General features: G+C 33.1%; 2 long non-coding RNA genes across 5 annotated transcripts; both read right to left on the bottom strand.

The window, feature by feature from the left end:
• Positions 1-2,774: 2,774 nt before the first annotated feature.
• LOC135265965 (uncharacterized) lies at positions 2,775-4,107 on the bottom strand. The gene is made up of 2 exons (XR_010333868.1): positions 3,512-4,107; positions 2,775-3,446 (listed from the first exon to the last, which is right to left on the bottom strand). It is a non-coding gene; the product is annotated as an uncharacterized LOC135265965 (long non-coding RNA).
• A 12,861-nt stretch (positions 4,108-16,968) lies between these two features.
• Positions 16,969-22,540, bottom strand: LOC135265921 (uncharacterized). Of its 4 annotated transcripts, XR_010333795.1 has the most exons (4): positions 21,876-22,528; positions 21,187-21,377; positions 17,921-18,202; positions 16,969-17,815 (listed from the first exon to the last, which is right to left on the bottom strand). It is a non-coding gene; the product is annotated as an uncharacterized LOC135265921 (long non-coding RNA). The 4 variants fall into 4 exon arrangements; XR_010333793.1 differs by having other exon boundaries at positions 17,921-21,377; positions 21,876-22,527; XR_010333796.1 differs by lacking the exon at positions 17,921-18,202 and having other exon boundaries at positions 21,876-22,527.
• Between the last annotated feature and the right edge of the window lie 358 nt (positions 22,541-22,898).

Raw genomic sequence — 22,898 nt, 5'->3', positions numbered from 1 at the left:
AATGGGCGTTATCGTAACGGTTTTGATCAGTTCATTAAAATATAAATGTAAATGTTTGTCAAAGATTTATTTATTAGTCGACGATCGACATGGATAAACGTTTAGCTTTAGAGCTGGATAAGGCAAGACGACACGTTAAACAAAAAGTACGATCATTATCTTCACACATTGCAAGTTCGCAAAGACGTTTCGCAACCCATATTCAACCTCTAACTGATCCAATAAAAAGTTTAATTTCTGAAATTAAACATGAACGCGAAGTTGTCCCAAAACAGGAAAAAATATCAATTCATCATGAGATCAAGCAACCGGAGGCGAAGCGACTTTTTGAGTCAACGACTACAAGCCGTAGTACTACATCGCTCGATCCACGATTCAGTTTAATGCGACAACATGCGGCTGCTAGCACACCCAGAGAGGAGGGAGAGTCACTCAGGAACGTGACCATTGGAAAGTTGCAAGAAACATTAATAAATTTGTCAAAAACCGATGCATTTCGCCATTTTCTGAAACAATGGACCGGTTTACCTCGACAGTACATTGAAGATATGATTATTGACACAGAAAACAAATTTGATCATCAATATGGTGTGAGACATGGAACCGAGGCAAATAAATTTTTTATTGGCAATTCTGAAATTGATTTCAAAGACGATCATGTAATCGTTCAAAATGTACCTTATCCTGATACACCTGGATTGTATGAATTATTATTTAAAAAAAATCCAACTAATTATACTCAATCAGATTTAGAAACTTATCGAAATATTGTCATTCGAACCAATGCAGACAGAAAAAACTATAAACCAAATGCACAAATTCTGGGGAATGTAGGGAACAAATATAAAACAATTATTCGACATTTCTCGAGACAGCCACTACCGCTTCAGGAACACCGTGCATCTCAGTCGCCGCCATTTTACAGTGATACTGAAGAAAGCCTTGATGCCGATCAAGGTCAATCGACTCCTGTCCAGCAACGAAGCCGCAGTAGTAGTCTTTCAATTCTCGTACCACCAGCACGTAAACAGTATCCGCGACTTCGCAACATACCTGCAATACAACGATTGCAGGCTCAAGGTCATGAACAATCAACTCCGACAAGTAGTATCCAACCAATATCAAAAAGAGGGTGGTAGTATTCTTCGCACATTGGCTTTAACAGATAAAAATTTAGAATTTGTTCCCTACAAAAATCCCAACACACTCGTAAATAGACTACGTCTTTTATTATCATCGACAGTAGCTGGTAATAATAATCATATGAATGAAATCAATCGCATCATAACAGAATTGCGTGAATCGAAAATAATTCGTTAATAATTTAGAGACGACTTGTATATATTGCAAACACATTATATTTTATAGTTAGTATTTCTACATACTTTATTCATTCAATAGACGAGAATATGACATTAGATAAATTTGGTGAACACATTAGTGAACACAGAATTCGGACAACTTTACAACGTGTCAAATCTTTCTCATATAGCACAATCTCACTCTTTGGGACACTGGATCCAGCTAAAAAACTTTTTGTATTATTTAATATTGGTACGAATTATATTTTCCCATTAAAAGAAGCAACGATTACGTCTGTAAATGGTAGTCCATCGAGCGGGTGGATTGCATTAATTAATTCAAAACAAACTACGAATTTAATTGGTCAAATTTTACGTGAAGGTGACAAACTATCATTTAAATATGGACCCAAAACATCAGAAGCTAAACCGATATATATAGAAATAGTTTTAAAAGTACCAATCCACCATGAAGCGTAGTGATTTAAATATTAAGCGTCAAGTTGTTAATGAACTACATGCACCGGCGAGAGTGAACTTTAAAAGACGACGTGTGATAGTGAAAGGTTTAAATGATTTATTGCAACTCGATCTGGTTAAAATGATACCATATTCACGCGTCAATAAAGGCTTTAAGTATATCTTAATGGTTATCAATGTTTTTTCTAAATTTGTATGGGCTGTTCCATTAAAGAATAAGTCGGCTTTAAGTGTTGTAAATGCAATGAGTGAAATTTTAAAAACTCGACGTAACGTTCCTAAAAACATTCAAACAGATCTGGGAAAGGAGTTTTACAATAAACATTTTCAACAATTAATGAATAAATAGAAAATTAATCACTACAGTTCTTATTCGAATTTAAAAAGTAGTGTCGTCGAGCGCGTGAATCGAACAATCAAGGGAATGATGTATAAAGAATTTTCGGTGCAAGGTCACTACAACTGGATAAACATTTTACCTGACATAATAAAAAAATACAATAATACCAGACATAGGACTACTGGTTTAAAACCGATTATAATAAATAAGAAAAACGAACGCAAAGTTTTGGATCAAGTTTATAGTCATCTTAAAACAATGGACATTTATAAACCCAAATTTAAAGTTGGTGATTTTGTTCGAATTAGTAAACATCGACATCTTTTTAAGAAAGGGTACACCCCAAATTGGAGTAATGAAGTATTTACAGTTTTGAAGATTCAAAATACTAATCCTAGAACTTATTTGCTACAAGATGTTTCTGGAGAAACAATACGAGGAGGTTTCTACACTGAAGAATTACAAAAAGTTAAATATCCGAATGTATATCTCGTTGAGAAAGTTTTACGAAAGAAAGGTAACCGTTTATTCGTCAAGTGGAGTGGAATGGATAAAACTCATAACTCTTGGATTAATTCATCGGATATTACATAGATAATTATTATTATTATTATTATGAATTGTTTTTTTAATAAAATAAACTAAAAGGAACCAATTAAAACACTTTATTTCATCAATATTATAGGTAGTACATTAAATATCCTTAAATCTATTATAAATCCTCCATATTATTCTACCACTTATTTAATTATAAACTAATTAAATCAAGACGCCTCTTGAAACCTTTAGTTTACCTTGCCTTTGGCGCGCGCCCGACACTGATCAAGGTTAACAAGTCTGCATCACATTACCTATGCATAAGAAGACGCACATAAATAATACATGAATACAAATACTATAAAAAATAAAACTACAACAATGCTATTTTTAGTAACTAATTTGAATTTTTGAATTGTAGTTTTGTCTGTGGAAAGCAATTTCACATATCCACATTTTGGAGAATGTTTTTTATGCTCCATAAACGCATCATCACTTTTTTCCCATCGTGAAATTATTACTCCACAAACAAAACACTGGGTACAATCAGATATTTGAATATAAAACAATCCCGCTTTTGCTAAACTCCATGGAGATGGGTATGAATGTACCCAGTTCTTATATGATAACAGTCTTTTATCAAAACATTTTTCATATTGTCCATCGTCTAGACACATGATTTTTATTCATTTATTTTAAGAAACTATCACTAGCACAAAACGCACACTACTTCACACACATAAGTCTTTTTCCGATAATTTCATCCTACTCTTCGGCACTCTCGTTAACTGTAAATGAAATATACATTTCTTTAATTTCTTTTCATCCTCCATTTTACATTATGTTCACTCACCTAATATTTCATCATCAACACGTTGAAACTCAAAACAATGTGCAGATGTCGGGTTTCTAGCATCTTCTTTTCCCAAATATATTAAATATAGTGGACGTGGATCTCGTAATAACTCATCAATTTTCTCCTCAGTTAAATAATCACTTATTCTTCTCGGCAGAAACACTGCATAATTGTCCAACTCAACAAGCACTGAATTTCCGAACAGAGACTTTGTGCGTCTAATATTATGTATGCGGAATCTTGTGTTCAACTCTAGCTCACCAGCTTTTAAAATGGGCTTCTGTCCGCATCGAGCGATTCGATTCAATACATCCATGACCCAGCAGCGAATACTCTTAGACATTAACACAGATATATGCACTTTTTTTATATTCTTATTTCTCGGAGGATTAAATCAGTACTGACTGCTATCAAACTTGTACTAAATTCTATATATTAACTATACCCCCACTTTTTAACCTTGAATGAAAATGCATCAATATTGTGGCCTTGAAAAAGTGAGATAATGAGAAAAAGTGAGATGAAAACATCAAAGATAAAGAGGGAATGAGTGGTCTTGAAACAGTGAGCGACTCTCTGCTTGCAGGTCACACTTACTTGTATCAGGTTGAAATAGGTGTACATAAAAACATGTAGCTTTTTTTTACAACTTTTATTTTTTTTATACAATAATATAATATTTACAGTTTACTACGACTACTACTACTTTGGTAAACTTATTCTACACTATTTTTACGAAAGAACCCCGGCCCTAAAAAAAAATCACAATAAATTACTGTTGAAAAAGATTCAATAAAACTTACTTCTTTAATTTAAGGCATTATGATTCCTTTTAGATTTTAAGAAGTCGAGGTAGCTGGGCTCATTGAAATGATCCCAGTTCTCCTCATCTTCCTTCATCATCACTTCACGTAAGGCCCTTTGTTTTTCTTTATCGGCCCGATGGCACTTCCAAATGTGCCTTTCGAGCCGAAACCAAAGAAGAATGTGGTTTTTGTCGTATGGACAAACTATGATATCCTCTGAAAAAAAATTATTTCCAACTAAACTACTAAAAAAATATTAAACTTACCAGGAGTATTATAAATAGAACTTTTTCTGATGGGTTCCATTTTTAAAAAATTTCTTGTTATAGTAGATATACACAAGAACTGTGTTACACAACACAACACATTAACTTTTATACAGTTTGGGGTGGAAAATGAGTAAGGACAATTGCGCGATTCATCTTGAATGAGTGAGGAGTTGTTGGCCTTGCAAAAGTGGGGAGTAGCATGAATCACCTTGACCTTAAACATCAAGGTCCAATAATGCCTTGGCCTTGAAGTGGTGGGGGAAGTGGGAGGGGTTGGCCTTGAAAAGTAAGCGAGAGAACGAGTGGCCTTGAAAGAAAGAGAGGGAAAATGGGCGGGGTCAAACTCAAGGTCAAGGTTGTGTTGTGCAATCCACTGCAATCCAGGGCCCCCATTCGTTATCTACTCAGAAATTTTCACATCAGGAAATGAGGTTTGTAATCCCGCCAGAAGTCGTCGACCACAACTTGCAGTATTGGCAAAATTGCTGACCTAAATATTGCCTCATGTGGTCAATTTGAATTTGAAAAAAAAATGTTTAATTGAGATTAAACATTTCTGTCGGGACTAGGGCAAAAAGTGAATTGGTATGGTTGTAGCTCGTTCCTCTTCGTCTCATCGTGTTGGTACTGTGATGATCGCGGTATTTAAAATTTTATTTTATTAACCAGCGCAAAATATTCGGAGTCAGTTTAAACGTTTAGTTCTTTGGTAATATTAATTCAACTTCAATTCAAAAGTTTTCAACAAATTTTAATTTAACTTATTTATTCCTTTGTTAGCATCAAAATGTTTAGAAAATTATCGTTCCCACGAAACTTTCCAAGAACTGTTAAAATCGTTATAAATCGCCAAATTGGGTGGTCGAAAGGCCATGTGTTTTAACAAGTGGATATGCAAAGATATGGGGGTTGGCGACGGCCTGGCTCTGCACCACAGTCGCCCAGCTAATCCAATGATTTTCTCACAAAAGCATAATTAATTTACTTTTGTTTAAAATAGCCAAAATTTATTGATAAACCTAAAATTAAATCCAATATTTTGTTTAGAAATTAACTAGTCACGTTTCAAAAAGAAAGGAATTTATGAGCCAATTTAAGACACGTTGATGATCAGTAAACAACTCGAGAAAGAATCAAAATTTCATCTTATTCAAAATTCCCGTAACGTTTCGTATCAAAAAGTTGAGTCTTTATGCAGTGTACTTCAGTCATCGAATAAAATTGAATAATTCATTTTATTCGGCGTAATTGTTAACAAATTGTTGCAAAACTTCAAGAACGAATTGGTCGATTGAAATTCATGTCTGTTAACTAGATTAGCATAGCCAAAACGACGCTGGTCAAGTGCCGCTTGAATAGGGGGTGTTGACAAATTCGTTACAGAACAGAGCTTTTAAAAGAATATCAAATTACAAGCACACATGTGCATTCCTTATAAGAAATTGCAGCGTAATTAACGATTTCTTTGTTAAATCAAACTCAGATCACGAAACCGGTAGTTTAGAAAAACACGCGTAATTTTTCTGAACATTTTGATGTAAAATTTAACCCTAATATTTAAGGCGCAGCCGTCGAAATTCGGATGTATAAATCATTCTATTTAATGAAATTATTGTAAGCAAAAAATTGCATGACACGATTGCTGCCCGTTACTAACATAATCCTAAGAGAAAAGTAGACAGGAAAATCCCTAAGGAAATTGGAGAAAAACGCGGAAATGTTAAAATAGTACCGGTGTAGTACTGGGGGCGACATCTAACAAGGGGTAGTACGACCAAAAATTACAGTTTCCTCACGGGGTTCTTCCCTATATTTTCTGTGTTATTTAAACAAACAAAATTTGTTGTTACACAAAATTCATTCCATTGTGTTCCAAAAACAACTTCGGACCTGACAACAACCAATTTTGGAGTTTAATTTCTCTTTCAGGATATTTGGGGAAATTCCATAGCGTTCTTGTATTGTATTCAGTTCAGATCGACGATTACCAAATTTAATGTTTAATTATAATGAAATTGTTAATCGGAAAACACCCCAGCTGTTAATTAATAATAATATTTAGAAAGTTAAACAAGGTTTGATCAAATGCCAACACACCATAAGAGTCAAATTTGCAAAATTTCGCATATGTGGAAACTACTTAACAAGGGTAGTGGGGTAAGCGAGTTAGTGTAGCTTACGCAAGATTAGCCCTTGACTTTAGGAGGGATTGGATTTTTGACGGTCTTTCGAGGTAGTCGATTGTCGTGTTGTCCTTTAAATTTTTATAAATTTAAACATCTTCGTTTGCCTTTTAGTGCGTCTAAATTGTACTAAGTGCATTTAATCGTAATTTTAAATTAAATTAATTTAAATTCTTAAATTAAGTGATAGCGTTAGTGATTAGTGAGTAAGTTAAAAACGAGACAAGTTTAGTGTTCGTTCGATTAGGTAGTGCTGCGAACTACAACACCTGGGAAGCAGCTAACATTCTGCGTTAGGAGGATTAAAATTTCTAGGTAAGCCCTCAAAAGGGTTAATTAGTTTTATTCAATTAGTTTTATAATATTATTTTGAGTTTCTTCAAAGTCATTTCGTAATAGCGATCATTGTCATTTATCTCATAAAATTCTAGTGACCACAAATTATTTGTTCTCCAAAATTTAGGCGATAAACGCGTTATCAAAATTTCGTGCTTCACACATAAATTATTCAAATTTATGAAAAATGGTATTTTACTTAAAACCACCTTGCAACAACTAATTCTAGTTCCCTTTAGAATATCACTCACTTAAGTTACAATATTAGAAGTTAGTCATCCCGTTGTTACAACAAATTTGAGTGAAACGGCATCCAACAAATATTAAACAACAACCAAAAACTAAAATCAAAACTCCCGATGCTTTTCAAACTGTTGTATACAAATAGTTTAAATTTCATATGCCAAAACCTTACGAAGTAGAATGTTGTTGCTAGTTAAAGATAGGGTTAGAGTAGAACGATTTCTCTGTCGTGACGTGTTAGGCGATAAAGCAAAAGAAGATTTTTCTTTTGCGTCCAGATCAGAAATTACAGGCTCGTGAGTTGGCCATCTTCATGGGAAGAGTCGTAGTCCTCGGGGACGCTCTTCCCCAACTTTAACAAGGTCTAAGACGCGGTGGCAGGTCGTAGTTTCCGCCCGTTGTACTTAGAATGGACGTTGTAATTCCCGTCCCAACGGCAAGTACTTCCACGTACTTGCAGGCTACTACGGACGATCGAGCAGACATAATCATCCGTGATTATCTGTAATAAACTGATATCGCGACATGGCAAAGTTCTGCACAAGTCTTTGTCAAAGCTCGTGGACGGAAAACTTTAGAGAGAAATTACTTCTACATTTATTCAGATTGATTTGTAAAAGCTTGTGTGTCCGGGTTTTGTTCGGAATTTGTCCTAGGTGTTGATCACCTGACTTTTACCGGAGACGGTACTTCGGCACTAGGGCGTAAAAAAATTAAATGCGATGCACGTATCAAACATTCCGCGAGCATGTTATAATCCGACTCTGGTACAAGTAATTTAGAAACGCGCTGTCAGTTGACTGGATCATATAAGTTCGAACAATATCGTCTGAAACATAGTTTAAATTTGCTGAATATTACTGAATTAAATTAATTCAGGTTAATATCAAAGAGTTATCAAGAAAAACTTTTCGTATCACTCAACGACTACAAAACTATTTTAAATTTAATACAAAACGAATTGTGGTTACGATTCTAATATATTTTGACGACTTTATAACACATACACCCATAAACCATTGGCCAAATTTGATCAAATTTTCATAACCATTGATTATTGTAATCCATACAACGGAATATTCTTTCTTCTTGTAATAAATAACTTTGGAGGAAACTTGTGGTTTAAATCCCTTCTCCCATGCGTTTTGACACTACTTTGAATCCGGACTTGCGTTACGGATAAATCCTGAACCCTTTCTGATAAGAATTAAGATCAAATTGTGATATCACTATAAGAGTGACTTCGTACATCAAACCAACACAACGTAGGTAAGTGAAATAATCATGTAGCGAATCAATTAACTAGACGAGCCAAATCATTTCAAAAAAAAAACAAAAGTAAAATTCAAGAGTAATTAAATAAATAAATTAAATAAGTTGTAAATCATTTAAACATCGATCAACCATCATCAATCACGGTCTCACTACAGTACCTAAGAACTGGTGTTATGATCACACTCGTGATCAGGGTTTGGTGGAGTATTTTCCTGCAGGTTTTGCGTTTTGTGGCGTGCCTCTGGCCTATGCAGGAAATTTGGTTACATGAGCATATGGGATTAGCTCATGTAAGTTGCCGCGGCGGAATGTTCTGGGTAAAAGCTGGGAAACCAAATTGCAAGTAGTAATTTGGTTATTGTCGAAATCTTCATTTTCGGATCTGGCGGTAGTTTGTTTCTGCCTAAACTTGGATCGTGTTCTCTTTTGTCGTTGACCGCGGCTATTTCCTCGGTTAGTGTGTCGAGCTGATTCAACATTACTATTTCCATTGTTATGAATTTTGATTCTTCACTGTTTACATGACGTAGTTTTCGACCTATGTCAACTGCTTGAGTCATTAGTCGAGGACTGGACAATGTAATTTCTTCGAGAGCCAAAATTTTGTCAATTGCTGGTCTTCCTCATACCGACTTATCATGCTGATAATCTTTGGGGATTTCTGATACGGTTGTCTGATGCTTCCCGATAAAATCCAACCAAATTTTGTTTCTTGGCTCAGAAGATTGTTCTTGGATTTTTGGAGACCCGGTTGAAGAATGTATCCCACTTCTTCGGCTCCCAAAATCGCGTCGATGGGCCCTGGTTGGTCAAACGTAGGATTTGCATTTGATTTTGCCAGGCGGTGGAAATTTTGATGTCAATTTTTCGAGATGGTAGGGTATGAGTTATTCTTGGCAACACCAAGAAGTTTATCCTCATCGAAAAATCGCTGGGAAATCTTGGAAATATCTCGCAGCTAACTTGGGTTTTGGACGTTTTTGAAGTGCCTTCTCCTAGTCCGAACACTTCAGCTGCGATTTTTTGGCGTGGAAGACCCAGGAGTTGTTCGGCATGCTCGGTCACAAATGCGGCTTGCGACCCTGAATGAATGAGTACCCGCAAGTACTCCATTTGACCGGTCGATGTTTTTGTACGAATTAGTGCTGTTGCTTGTAGGACCATATGATCCTGTCGTCCTAAATTGTTAACAACAGGTGTTGAGTTTGTTTTATTTTTATAGTTCCGGGATGACTTTGCAGGTTTGGACGGTGTCATATTTGTTTGTCTTTATGCAATAGCGTGTGATGTTGCTGATTGCACGTGCGACATCGTAGCTAACATAAACATTTTTCATTGAAGTCGTGACCCAATTAAAGCACAATTTTTTCTCTCTAATTGTCTGATATCTGTCTGTTGGTGTCATGTTCAAGAATTTTTGAAACTTGAAGATTGGGTGCGGCTGGTGACACAATGCGCAGGAGGAGTCAAGTTTAGTGTGTCCTGACACATTTTGAAATTTTTCATTTTTCTTGAAGTTAGCTGATGTTTCGAGTGACTGAAATCTTCGCTCAAGGAATGTCATCACTGAAAATAGAGACTGTACTTCAAAAGGACTCGTTGCTCGTACAATTTGTTTGTCTCGTGGTCCCATTTTCGGCTGATGATTCTGCTGATGAGCGGACCCCATGGTTCGGTGTCGATGCCTAGGTTATTAATTGCCTCTAGACAATCGCGGACGACATCATGAAGTTGTTTGAGACGTTGTGACGACTCATGATGAATTTGGGGTACATCTAAAATTTGATCTACCAGTTTTGTTATCATCAATCGGCTATTCTGATATCTTTTTGTTAACAGGTCCCAAGCTGCTTGGTAATTGCCGTCGGTTATCTGGAGATGCTGGATTAACCTGGCGGCTTCATCTTTCACGTCTGTTTTAAGGTATTGCATTTTTTCTACATCCGATATAGAAGTATTTTCATAAATTACTTTACGAAAAAGGTCATGAAAAGTCGTCCAATTTTCATACCCTCCCTTGAATATTGGTAACTGAATTTGTGGAAGTTTGATGTTAGGTTTAGACATCACTGGAGAGACCTCTTGAATTTTTTCTTCTAATTGAAAAATGATGCTTTCGAATTTCGCTTCTGCTTCCCAGACGATGTTATTTGTAAAGTATTGATCTTCACCGAACTGGTATACAACTAACTCTTCGTGTAGGTCTTGAATCGGACCCCACAGCGCCGTTATTTTCTTGAGCAGGTACTCATACCTACTTTTTGGTTGTCGTTGATCGATCTCAGCAAGTGCTTGCTCAATTGCTCGATTTAAATTGCTGAGCTTCATATTTTGTTTCCGCAGGCGTACGTCTTGTTCGGATTCCTCTTTGGTTTTCGGAAAAGAAGTTACCCTGTACTCAGAGTTTGTGAATTACATGAAAAAAAGTAAAAGTATAATGAAGGATTTGTATAATTCTCTGTGAAATTGCAAAACTCTTACGGCGGTCACTATCTTTTATGAAATTTACTATTAAGAAAATCACCGACCTTTCGAAACTCAAGTAATTAGGGAATACGAGCAGGTTGTCCCTCTTTGTGTTACAGACTTGTAGAAATATACAATCTGTCTATGAATGAATGTCGGATCGTATTAGGTATTAAAAGTTTGTCGCTTCTTTCAAGAAAAAACGAACGATGTTAGTATATGACAAAATTGGTCTTACTAGTTACCTGGGTAGATAAAAATTGGTATTTTTCAGAAATTTCATCGAAATAAAATAGTTATATGCGGCAAATTCAAATTCCAGAACCACCTGAGATCCTACACTAGTAGATATGCTGTGCCGGTTCAAATTCACTTCGTCTGCGCATGCGCCATTTCAGGGATTCCCCCGACGCAAAATATGGGAATCCCCTGATGTTGTAGCTATTTTTAGATCATGATGTCATGGCTATTTTTGGATCATGACGTCAGGATAAGAACTGCGCATGCGTCACTTTGGGGAATCCCACATTGAAAATTATGTGAATCCCCTGATGTTGTAGCTATTTTTAGATCATGATGTCATGGCTATTTTTGGATCATGACGTCACGATAAGAATCTCCTGGGAAATCCCACATTGAAAATTATGGGAATCCCTGCGGTCATTGCTATTTTTGGAACATGACATCATGACTAAGTTTAGATTATGATGTCATAGTTATTATTGAATCGATAAGTCATTGCTATTTTTAGATTGTGACTCATTAAGTGAAACCCTGACGCCTCAGTCCCCTTAGATCTCATAATGATGTACCTATAAAACTGCGAACTTGCTGTATGCATAGATTATTCATTCATCTCACTGTTGTGCAAATTTAAGTGAAAATGAGTGATAATCAAAACGTGATAATTCAAAGTGAAAGAAATAGGAGAGATATTAGACTTAAAGTGAAAAGTCAGCAACCCCAAAAAGTCAACACAACAACAACAACAATTATGAAGTCAGTAAAAAAGAAGACTTCCAACGTGATAAAGGATAAGAACTATAACAACTTAAAAAAAATGTATAGTGATCGGTTCAAGTTATATTTATTAAATCTAAAAAGATTAAAAGAAGATTTAGAAATGTATCAAGTACTTATAAATTTAAAAAAAGTTGCAGTCAAGTAAAGTAAAGTGTGCTGCATAGTGTTACTCTCCATCAGCAAACAAATAAACGCGGAGGTGGCGTACGCCCACGCTCGAATGATTGTATGTTTTATTGAAACCCCACGCTCTTTCCTTCCATTCCTTTCGATAAGAAACTTCAACGGCGGGCTTTTGTTCGCTTATCGTATTTAAATAAATGCGTCTTCGCGCATATATATATAGCAAACAAAATCTTACTAAAAATGGTGTGCTCTTAGAAGGTGTTTTGTAGTGTTTATTTAGGTATACTACACTATCCTAACTTAAATAATTAGTTGAAAAAAGACTTATAACCCAATCTAACCCGATTTTGTTACTTAAAACTCAAAATGAAAAATTTAAAACAAGTAAGATTCAATGAAGATGTTACTCTTTATGTTTTGAATGATGTTAATGAAGATAGGAAAGGCTATTGGGTAAGAGATAGGATGTGGTTTCAGAAACGAATTCGCGATGTAGAAATGATTCTTAAACCATTTCTTGAATTGAAAATTATCATCAATGAAAGAGAGAAAACGAGAGAAAAAAGTATAAATACTCCTTCTTTAACTATTTAACTTAGTAGTTAAATCTTCTGCAATCATACAACATTGTTTTGGGTTTGTAGAATATTCCACATTCTTAGACAGTAAAAAGTATAAATGATCAAGAAAAGATCAAAACTTATCAGTCGTAATAAAGCTTTCCAAAGAAAGATACGAAATCAAACTGCAGTTGTTGGTTCAGGAATTGTAAATTCTGTTATTAATAAACTATCATTCGAATTACACATACCTGGTTATCAATTCTGTGGTCCAGGAACCAAACTTGAAAAACGACTAGAGCGCGGAGATCGTGGTATTAATAAATTAGACGAAGCGTGCAGAGAACACGATATCGCTTATAACGAACATCAAGATTTAGAAAATAGACATAAAGCTGATCGTATTCTACTCGAACGCGCGAAAGAGAGAAGACGTGCCCCTGACGCTTCTATTGGTGAGAAATTTGCTGCTTTAGGAGTTTCAACAGCAATGAGTGCCAAATTAAAACTTGGAATGGGATGTCCTAATAATAAAATGCAAAAACATAGAAGACGAATTGGCAAAGTGAAGAAATCAGGAAAAGGATTAATTAAATTTAGTGATTTAATAAGTAAAGCGAAAAACACATTGAATAATGGAAAATTTGATGATATGAAGAGTGCCATAGGTGCAGCAATAAAAGCTGTAAAACAGCTTCGGGGAAAAAAAAAGGTACATCCAAAGAGAGTGATTTCAGTACCGAAGACAGGTGGTGCACTGCCTCTTATTCCAATATTTGCTGCTTTGGGGGCTCTCGGGTCTTTGGGTGGTGGTGCAGCAGCCGTTGCCAGAGCAGTCAACCAGGCGAAGGTTGCTAATGAACAACTTAAAGAAAATAAACGACATAATCAGGCAATGGAAGCGGTTGCATTAGGAAAGAACAAAGATGGAAATGGTCTTTATTTGAAACCATATAAAACAGGTCTCGGTCTTTTTTTAGATCATTCAAAATTTCCAAAAAAATACCGATAAAGCTTCCTAAACGTCCTCTTACTGATGTAGATCTGTGTAAATATTGTAAAATGTTAAAAATTCAAAATTTTAGAGGTGTTTTTATGAGAGATTTGTTGCCTAAAAATGTACGAATCAATGAATGTGGTATATTAAATTTAGATGATGAAAGTGGTAGGGGTACTCATTGGACAGCTTACGTAAAACGTAGGCGAGAAGCTACATATTTTGATAGTTATGGTAATCTTCAACCACCACGAGAACTAGTTAAATATTTAGAAAGCAATGGACCATGTAAAATCCTGTACAATCATGAGCAAATTCAAAAATATGGTACGGTTAATTGTGGACATCTATGCCTTCAATTCTTGTACAATAATAACAACTACAAATGCAAGTGATTCTTTGATTACGTTTCGTTCTCATATTACTCTGCAAGGTGAAACGTAGTTGTAACTTGCTGTATAATCTAAAACCTTGCAACGCTCACAACGACCTTTCAAAAAATGTGTGTATCAACGTAACAAACAATCGGTTGTAAACGGAGTATTTAAAGACGTAAAATTATCAGAGACACTCAGTGATAGTATTCATTACCTTGTGATCAGCAAGGTTGTTTAATACGTGCTACCTCTAGTGACCTATATATCAGTGCAATAAAATGTCAATGACATTTACTTGAACTGGAAACAGTTCAATTCTAACATCTGAATATAGTCCATCAATAGCATTAGAAAATGATAGCAGTTATGTAATTGGATTAACTAACTTAGAAACTTATAATTCATTTCCAAATATTGATCACACCAATAATAAATTCTTTTATGTAAGTGAAGATAATGAAGAGGTATGTATAGAAATACCTGAAGGATCTTATGAAATTGATGATATTAATACATATCTTAATAAAGAAATTGTTAAAAAATATTATCATATCCAACAACACGATGAAGAAAAGAATAGCAAGAATAATGTTAATCCCATAATACTTGTTGATAAAGATTCTACTAAAATAGTTGATAGTAACATTCATGAAAGGAGAGCACCTATTTTATCAATAAAATCAAATACAAATACGTTAAAAGTAGAAATCAAATCAACAATAACGATTGATTTCACTAAAGAAAATACCATAGCCAGTATATTAGGCTTTACATCTACTGTATTAAAACCTAATGTAAAACACATCTCTCCTTTGCCAGCTAAAATTCATAAAGTAAACGCTTTATGTGTACATTGCAATCTGGTATCGTCTTCATATAGAAATGGAAAAGCAGTACATGTTTTACATGAGTTTTTTCCAACTGTACCTCCCGGGTATCGAATTGTAGAAGCGCCAACCAATGTAATCTATTTACCAATTAATCGAAATGAAATTTCTTTATTGGTACTTAAAATAACTGATCAAGATGGAAATGTAGTCAATTTTCGTGGTGAAGCCATCACGGTAAGGTTGCATCTTAAAAAGCTCCTCTCAACATAAAACCAAAAAAAAAAAATTATAGGATTAGTTATTGATTCCTACCGTAAACGGTTTAATGTCAATAAAAATTGTATAAATACGTCAACAAACATTAAATCACTTAGTCGACATCGTAGACTAAAACGATTAACATCGAAAAACAAGAACTTTCTTAAATCTCTCGGTTTTACTGTATTAGTGTAAACTAAGTGTGCGTCTATTATTACGTTGTGTATTTAAATAAATTTCCATAATGAATTTTGAAATATTAAATGTAAATGAAAAAGCTGTTTTTGATACATCAATAAGTTATGCTGAAAAACGTACGCATCAACCATACGCATCCACTTCTTTCAATTTGAATGATGAAATACGATTACCAATCGAACATCAAGATGTATATACACTTCCTTGGTTGAGTTCATTGTATATTGAAGGAAAAGTAATCGCAACAAATGATAAACATGAAACCATAATTTCACCAAACGTTAAATTTGCTAATAATGGTATAATGTTAATGTTTGATGAAGTGAGATATGAGATTGCTGGTAATGTAGTTGATAGAGTACGAAATCCTGGTTTAGCATCAATTATGAAAGGTTATGCAACGTACAATACTAATGAAAGTATTGCTCTTCAAAATGCTGGATGGTTTCCCAAATCTCCATCAACAATTATTGATCAAGATTCTGGATACTTTAATGTAGTTATTCCATTGAGACTAATATTGGGCTTGTGTGAAGATTTTCGAAAAATAATATTGAATGTTCGCCAAGAACTTGTTCTTGTTCGAAGCAATACTGATCTAAATGCTCTAGTTGTTAACGATGAAACAGTACATAACGTGAAAATTAACATTTCAAAAATCTTTTGGAAAATGCCTCATATAACAGTTTCGGATGCAGAACGATTACGTCTAATTGATACGTTATCAAAGAATCGTGAACTAGATGTTCCCTTTAGAAGCAGAGAATTGCATGAATATCCTCTGTTACCACAAACTCAGCGACATACATGGTCTATTAAAACATCAATCGAGAAACCACAATATATATTTTTCGGACTTCAAACTGATAGAAAAAATCAACTTTCCAAAGATTACAGTCAATTCGATCACTGCAATTTGAGAAACGTTAAAGTCTATCTCAACGACGAAATGTATCCATATGATAACCTAAATTTGAATTTCAACAATAATTCCTTTGCCGCATTATATGAAATGTTTATTGAATTCCAAGCATCATTTTTGGATAAAGTGGGGGAACCAATCTTCACGCCTGAAGAATTCAAGACCATTGCACCAATAGTAGTTGTTGATTGCACCAAGCAGAGTGAAATGCTCAAAAGAAGTCCTGTTTCCATCCGACTCGAGTTTGAGACCAGAACCAACATACCAGGGAAGACGACAGCTCATTGTCTAATTCTACATGATAGAGTAGCGAAATATATTCCAGCTCAAGGTGTTATTCGTGTTGTGTAGTGTGCTAATTTAAAATGTATTCATTTATTTTTAGTGTTATTTATTTTTGTGTTTTGTTTTCTCTAATGTATGCTTATCTTCGATATCTCAAGACTCTCTCAAGATCGGCACCTCAAGATATTGTTAATACAATTTAGTGTAGCTACTAATTTAATATTATTAATATCTCTTTTGTTTTTCATCTTAGATTTAGTTTTATTATGTATGATAAAGTTGTTTAATAAAACACATACAAAACTTATACATTGTTTTATTTCACAAAACTGCAGTACATTATACAGGTTACGTAAGTATACATAACAAATCGTAGGTATCTTTGTAATCTGTCAATTTCATGGAAGGCCAACGTGCTGAATCTGCTCCAGTAGTCCAGCCAAGATGTGCTTCAGGATTTTCCTCACCCTTTCTAATGTTTTTCTTTAACCAATCCAAAATGTCCTGATGTCTTTGATTCTCCAATGGATTAAACTTAAAAGATAAATCAAACAGAAACAAAGTTCCAAAAAATGATCTTAATGGTTTATAATTAGCTAAATAAGCAGCTTCACAAACAAATGTATTAATACATTCATTTATAGTTTTATAATTATTTTTAATGTTTTCAACAAGATAATATTTTGAAAGTTCATCATCTGCCAAAGAATCTGAACTATTTCTTAACAATTCAAAAAAATAAAATTTAAACTGTTTAGTTTGTTTTGTTAGAATGTTATCCATCTCATTGAAATTAATGTATATTCGATTTGTTTGCTGTAAAAGATTCATTAATTCCTTAATATACTTATCCATCTCTAGTTTTTTCTCCACTAGCAAACATAGATCGATCAGTCGAGGTACTTCATATGCTCGTGCAAACCACAGCCAAGCGTTGTCTGAAATTATGCAGTTTGATTTTTTAAGAAGCCATCTTACCATAGGTTGTTCTTTGTGATACTTTTTTATTGATTTGTAAAGGTTGATCTCCTGCACATGTCGATATGCTTCATATTCTTCATATTCAATATGAAAACATCGATTTTTAATAAATAAGTTTTCTGTTGATTCTTCTTCCTGACACTGTTGATGTTCCATCTTGCTACAACTATCATCCGATTAGAATTGCACTGTCATATATACGTCTGTATGTATATAATATAAATGTTATATATGTACATAAGACAGTGCAATTCTAATCGGATGTAATTACCTTCTTTTTCTTCATATGATCACTTTCCTTTATTTCACATTGGATTACCAAGTAGTAAATTTATGTATCGTTTCATTATTTATTTATTAATTATTTTTTTTAAGAATTTGTTTCATATACCGCTCCTCTATATTTCACGTTAGATTAATAGCATATCCCCAAGGTCTTGTATCCGTAGTATTTCTTAATAATATGCGTTTATCATCATATGGACTTAAGACCACTTTTTCTTGTTTTATAGAATACACAGAGTGTTTTTTAGATCGAATGAGTCTTTGCGTGCTACGAAATATATCTAAATCGAATAAACATTTTTTATAATCATTAAATGTAATATGTTTTATTGAAGATTTTGTGCACCCTTTCGACTTTTTCACAAATTTTTTACGTTTTATAGCTGGACCTACTTCATCATAATCATGCTCTTCATCTTCAGTGTCTGAATCAACTGTATAGGAATACATTTTAGATCGAAGCCCAACAAATTCAAGCATAATTTTGCCATGATTTTCATCTTTCATGAGCCCTGGACATTTCTTATTTTTTAATTCAATATTAAATTTATTATCAAGTTTATAATCGGAAGTATCAAAGCGATGAATATCTTCCTTAATATTTTTATAAATATCTTCAGTCTTAAAATGATATATTAAACTATCGGTGTCTGTGTACAACAATTTTGCATTATTACCAAACTTATTTTTAATATAGTCATAATGAAATTCGTAAATAAATATTTTTGAAATATCTAAAATACAAAAACCTACATAAATTGGTTTATTTAGTACCACATTTAATTTATTCATTTCAACTATCGACATGTCTTCTTCAAATATAACAGAACTATGAAAATTGGGTTTTGAAATTAAATCGCGCATACCGTACCTACCATCCCACCTAGTTACAATTCTAATGTCTTTATGTTTACGTACATTTTCCATGCACTTACCATATATAGCATTGATCATTAGTTTAAAAAAATCTTTTTCAAATTCGTTTTGTGACTGCTGTCTTAAGCGTGTATTTAAATCTATATATTCCTTAAGCCATGGGCTCTGATTAAATGTTAGGACGCGATGTACTTTAGTAATTTTTAAACCAAGTCTTAAATACATTTTTAAATTGCGATAATGGACTATATAATTAATTTTTGGAAACAATGTTAAAAGCAATTTTTCTAATTTTGATTTGGAATTTGGTGGTTTTAAATGTTGTGGTGCTAAAGGTAGGTCACTGTGTAAATCATGTAAAGGAGTTGGATATTCTAAATCACATTCAATTATATAACCATCATTGGAAGTATCTGATGTATTTAAAATTTCTGTAATGTTAAAGTCTTCTAAAAATCTAAAGTTACCATAAGGTAAATATTGAGACATTGCGGCACCATAGAGATTGTTGACATCAAAATACATGAGATATGAAAGTTCTTCATTTGAATTATATCCATCTTTCATGTAATGATTATTGGCTTTTGCGTATCTATTACTACACTGTGAAACACCTCCTCTAATACCCCGTTCAATAAACATTATCATATCTATATCACTTAATAGCTCTAAACATATTCCAGTAGATTTCAGCATAGCATCGAAAGTTAATCCTGGAAGAGTGAAGTAATGAAGTGGATCTAATTTATAAGTATTTAAACATGTTTCTCGAAAAGTTTCGAAAACATCAGCCAACAAAATAACATCAGTACGTAGATATAAATCACTATATTCTCCCAATGTTTGAATTTTAAATGTCTGCCACACAGTTTCTGCATGTTTATAACTATCTTCAGATATATTAGATTCATGCATTGTACTATAAAAATCTTTTTTTGATGGTAATATTGTTTCATTGAGTTTATCCCAGCTGTCAACATAGTCATATGGAAATACCCCTTTTTTTATTAATAAATTAAATTCTTCATTTGTTTTACAGAATTTTCGTGTTATTATTTTTTGTTCAGCTTTTAAGTTTGATGAAAGTTGATCAAGACTCTTAGACATAAAACGAAACGAATCTATAAATCGAAAAGTGACATTAGTACCTCCCACAGATTTGGAAAATGATATATATTTTTCTTTATTTATTGGTAGTAATTTAATATTACCGGCAAAAGCTGTTGACAGTTCTTTAATAATAAAATGAGCATCATATCCACTCAAATTATGGAACACAACAGGAATGGTATATGAATCTTGATAATTTAAATTACATCGTTGATGAGCCGGTCCTCTAAATTTTCCCGTTAAATGATTATGATCTCGAACTTTAATTTGATCTGATTCAATAGTTTTATTACAAATGTGACAAATATTGGACTCTTTATATGAACGTTCTTGATGGTAGCTAAGTTTTTCCATGGGTAATTTATTTTTAAATATTTTATCACATTGTTCGGCAATGTCTTTTAGTTCCTTAACAAACCACTGAATACAATCTTGATTACGATATAATTGAAATTTTGAAAGCGAGTCATCATATGAACACTTTAAGTAATAAGCTATACTACAAGCAATATGTTTTTGGTAAGGGATAGTTTTACTGTGAATATTATTATCAATTTGAGAACATTTTACCAAAATACTTTCGAGATCAGCATAAATTACAAATGGCACTTTTTCCTTATAAAGATGATTTTTAAATTTCAAAGATGTATCGCGTGGTAATGACACTGAATACTGATTAAGCTTTTGACAGTGAATTTTATGTTTGGTTAGAATGTCTTCGGTTGTAAAATAATTTAAACATCGTTCACAAATAAATGTTTTATGTTCATGAGTAGACAACTGATGTGATAAAAGGCGAGATAAATGTTTAATCCATACAAAATGGTAATATAATTTTTTATTATGATGCGTTTCTTCTTCATCCATATTATTTGTTGGTAGCATGAGTAAATTGATTGTAGGAATATTCTTATTATTATTTTTATTATAAGTGCTCAAACGTGCCGGAAATATTTTATTTTTTTCTTCAATACAATATAAATTAATTGATAAATTGTTCATTATTTCAAATTTTTCAATATCTCTAATTGTTATTGGAAAACTTATATTATCATACCTTAAAACGTTTTCAAAATTTGGATATGATGATGTTCTGTGGGGATTATTTTTTACAGGATATAATGCAGACACAACTGACCAAAGAAAACAAAATTGATCATTATTTTGTACATTTATTATACAACGTTTTTTTTTAATAAAGTTCGGTACTTCCACAAAACTTGAATTATTTCCAAATTTTATTGGATCATATTGATTAATATTTACCTTTAATCCCAAAATTTCATATAACGCCCAACCACTATCTTTTTCAGCAAATGATTCTAATTTATTTAATATTACACTAACTACATTTTCATGATACCATTCTCTAATATTAGTTGTTGAATCTATATGATTATTTCTAGTTGCAAATGTTTTTAAATCTATTTCCAACGTAGATGGTTGTATGAAGTTACCTGAAAACACAAAATTTACTTTAAGCATTGACTTTGCTAATTCTTTTTTAATTTTTAATACAAAACTTTTATATGCTCGTGTTAAAAATATTGTTGGATCTTTTATATGAATATTTGAAATAAAACCTGAACGAATTCTTCCTTTAAAACAAGAATTTAAATCCTCCCATAAAACCTTTTGACCAAATGTCTTTTTCGGTACATTTGATAATCCCTGACCAACTTTACTGCTTTTATTGTGGAGTAAGTCTTTTTTAATTTTTTTTAATTTGAGTCGATAGTATTTCAAATGAGCAAGACTGGCTTCCAAAGAATGTGGATTTTCATGAATGTTTGTTTCATGAATTTTATTGATCAAAGCTTTGCTAACTATTTTAACACTTCTATTAATATATTTCGAAAACGAATTAATTTCATCTAAAGTTTTAATTTTACTAATGTATTCACGAATTAAATTTATAGAACGTTTAGCTAAAGAGCTCACTGTGTCAGACATACCTACGTTTTTTCACTTTTGTCACAATAATTATACCTATGAATTATCCACAACTTGTATTTTTACTATACGAGGAAGCACAAAAACTGTTAACAATAATTATATGAATTAATCACAACTTGTATTTTCACTGTATGAAGATTGTCTGAAGACTGTTAAAATTCACGCTTTCACCCTCATATTTATACTGATTAAATATTGCATCATGATCTAAAAATAACAGTGACCTCATGAACTTAAAATAACCATGACATCATGAACTAAAAATAGCAATGAAATTAGGGGATTCCCAATATTTCCGATAGGGGATTTACCCTGTTGTGATATTAAATGAAATAAAGATATGAGCATTCGTCTTTTGTAACACTATACACATTTCCGCTGATAAAGGGATACAAAATCAAATATACCTACGTTTGTTCGCACAGGCATCAGATAACACTTGCTGCAAATTTGCAAAATTTTTGCAAAATCAGCATTTTTTTGATATCGGATTACATTTTGTGCAAAGTCAGCATTTTTGGTATCAGATTACATTTTGTGCAAAATCAGCATTTTTTGGTATCAGATTACATTTTTTGCTGATGTCGACAAAATTTTTGCAAATTCAGCAAATTTTAGTATCAGATTACATTTTTTGCTGATGTCAACAAAATTTTTGCAAATTCAGCAAATTTTGGTATCAGATTACATTTTTTGCTGATGTCAGCAAAATTTTTGCAAATTCAGCAAATTTTTTGCAAATTCAGCAATTTTTTTTGATATCGGATTACACTTTTTGCTGATGTCAGCAAAATTTTTTTTTGTATAATCAGCATTTCCCACTCTATTTTACCCCCAAAATGGCGGATTTGTTTCCTTTAAGGCCTTATAAAAGCCTTTAGCGGCAACCAAGTTAACATATTGTTCTGTGACAAGTGTCAAGTTGTGCAACTTTTTCGAATTCCAAGATGAAACATTCAAGACTATCATTAAAGAAGATTCCAGGCCCTTCAACAACAACGAACAATGTAAGTTCCTAAAAA

Source organism: Tribolium castaneum, chromosome 4 (assembly GCF_031307605.1).
Source record: "Tribolium castaneum strain GA2 chromosome 4, icTriCast1.1, whole genome shotgun sequence".
NCBI lineage: Eukaryota > Metazoa > Arthropoda > Insecta > Coleoptera > Tenebrionidae > Tribolium > Tribolium castaneum.
This window is presented reverse-complemented; position numbering and strand designations above follow the sequence as displayed.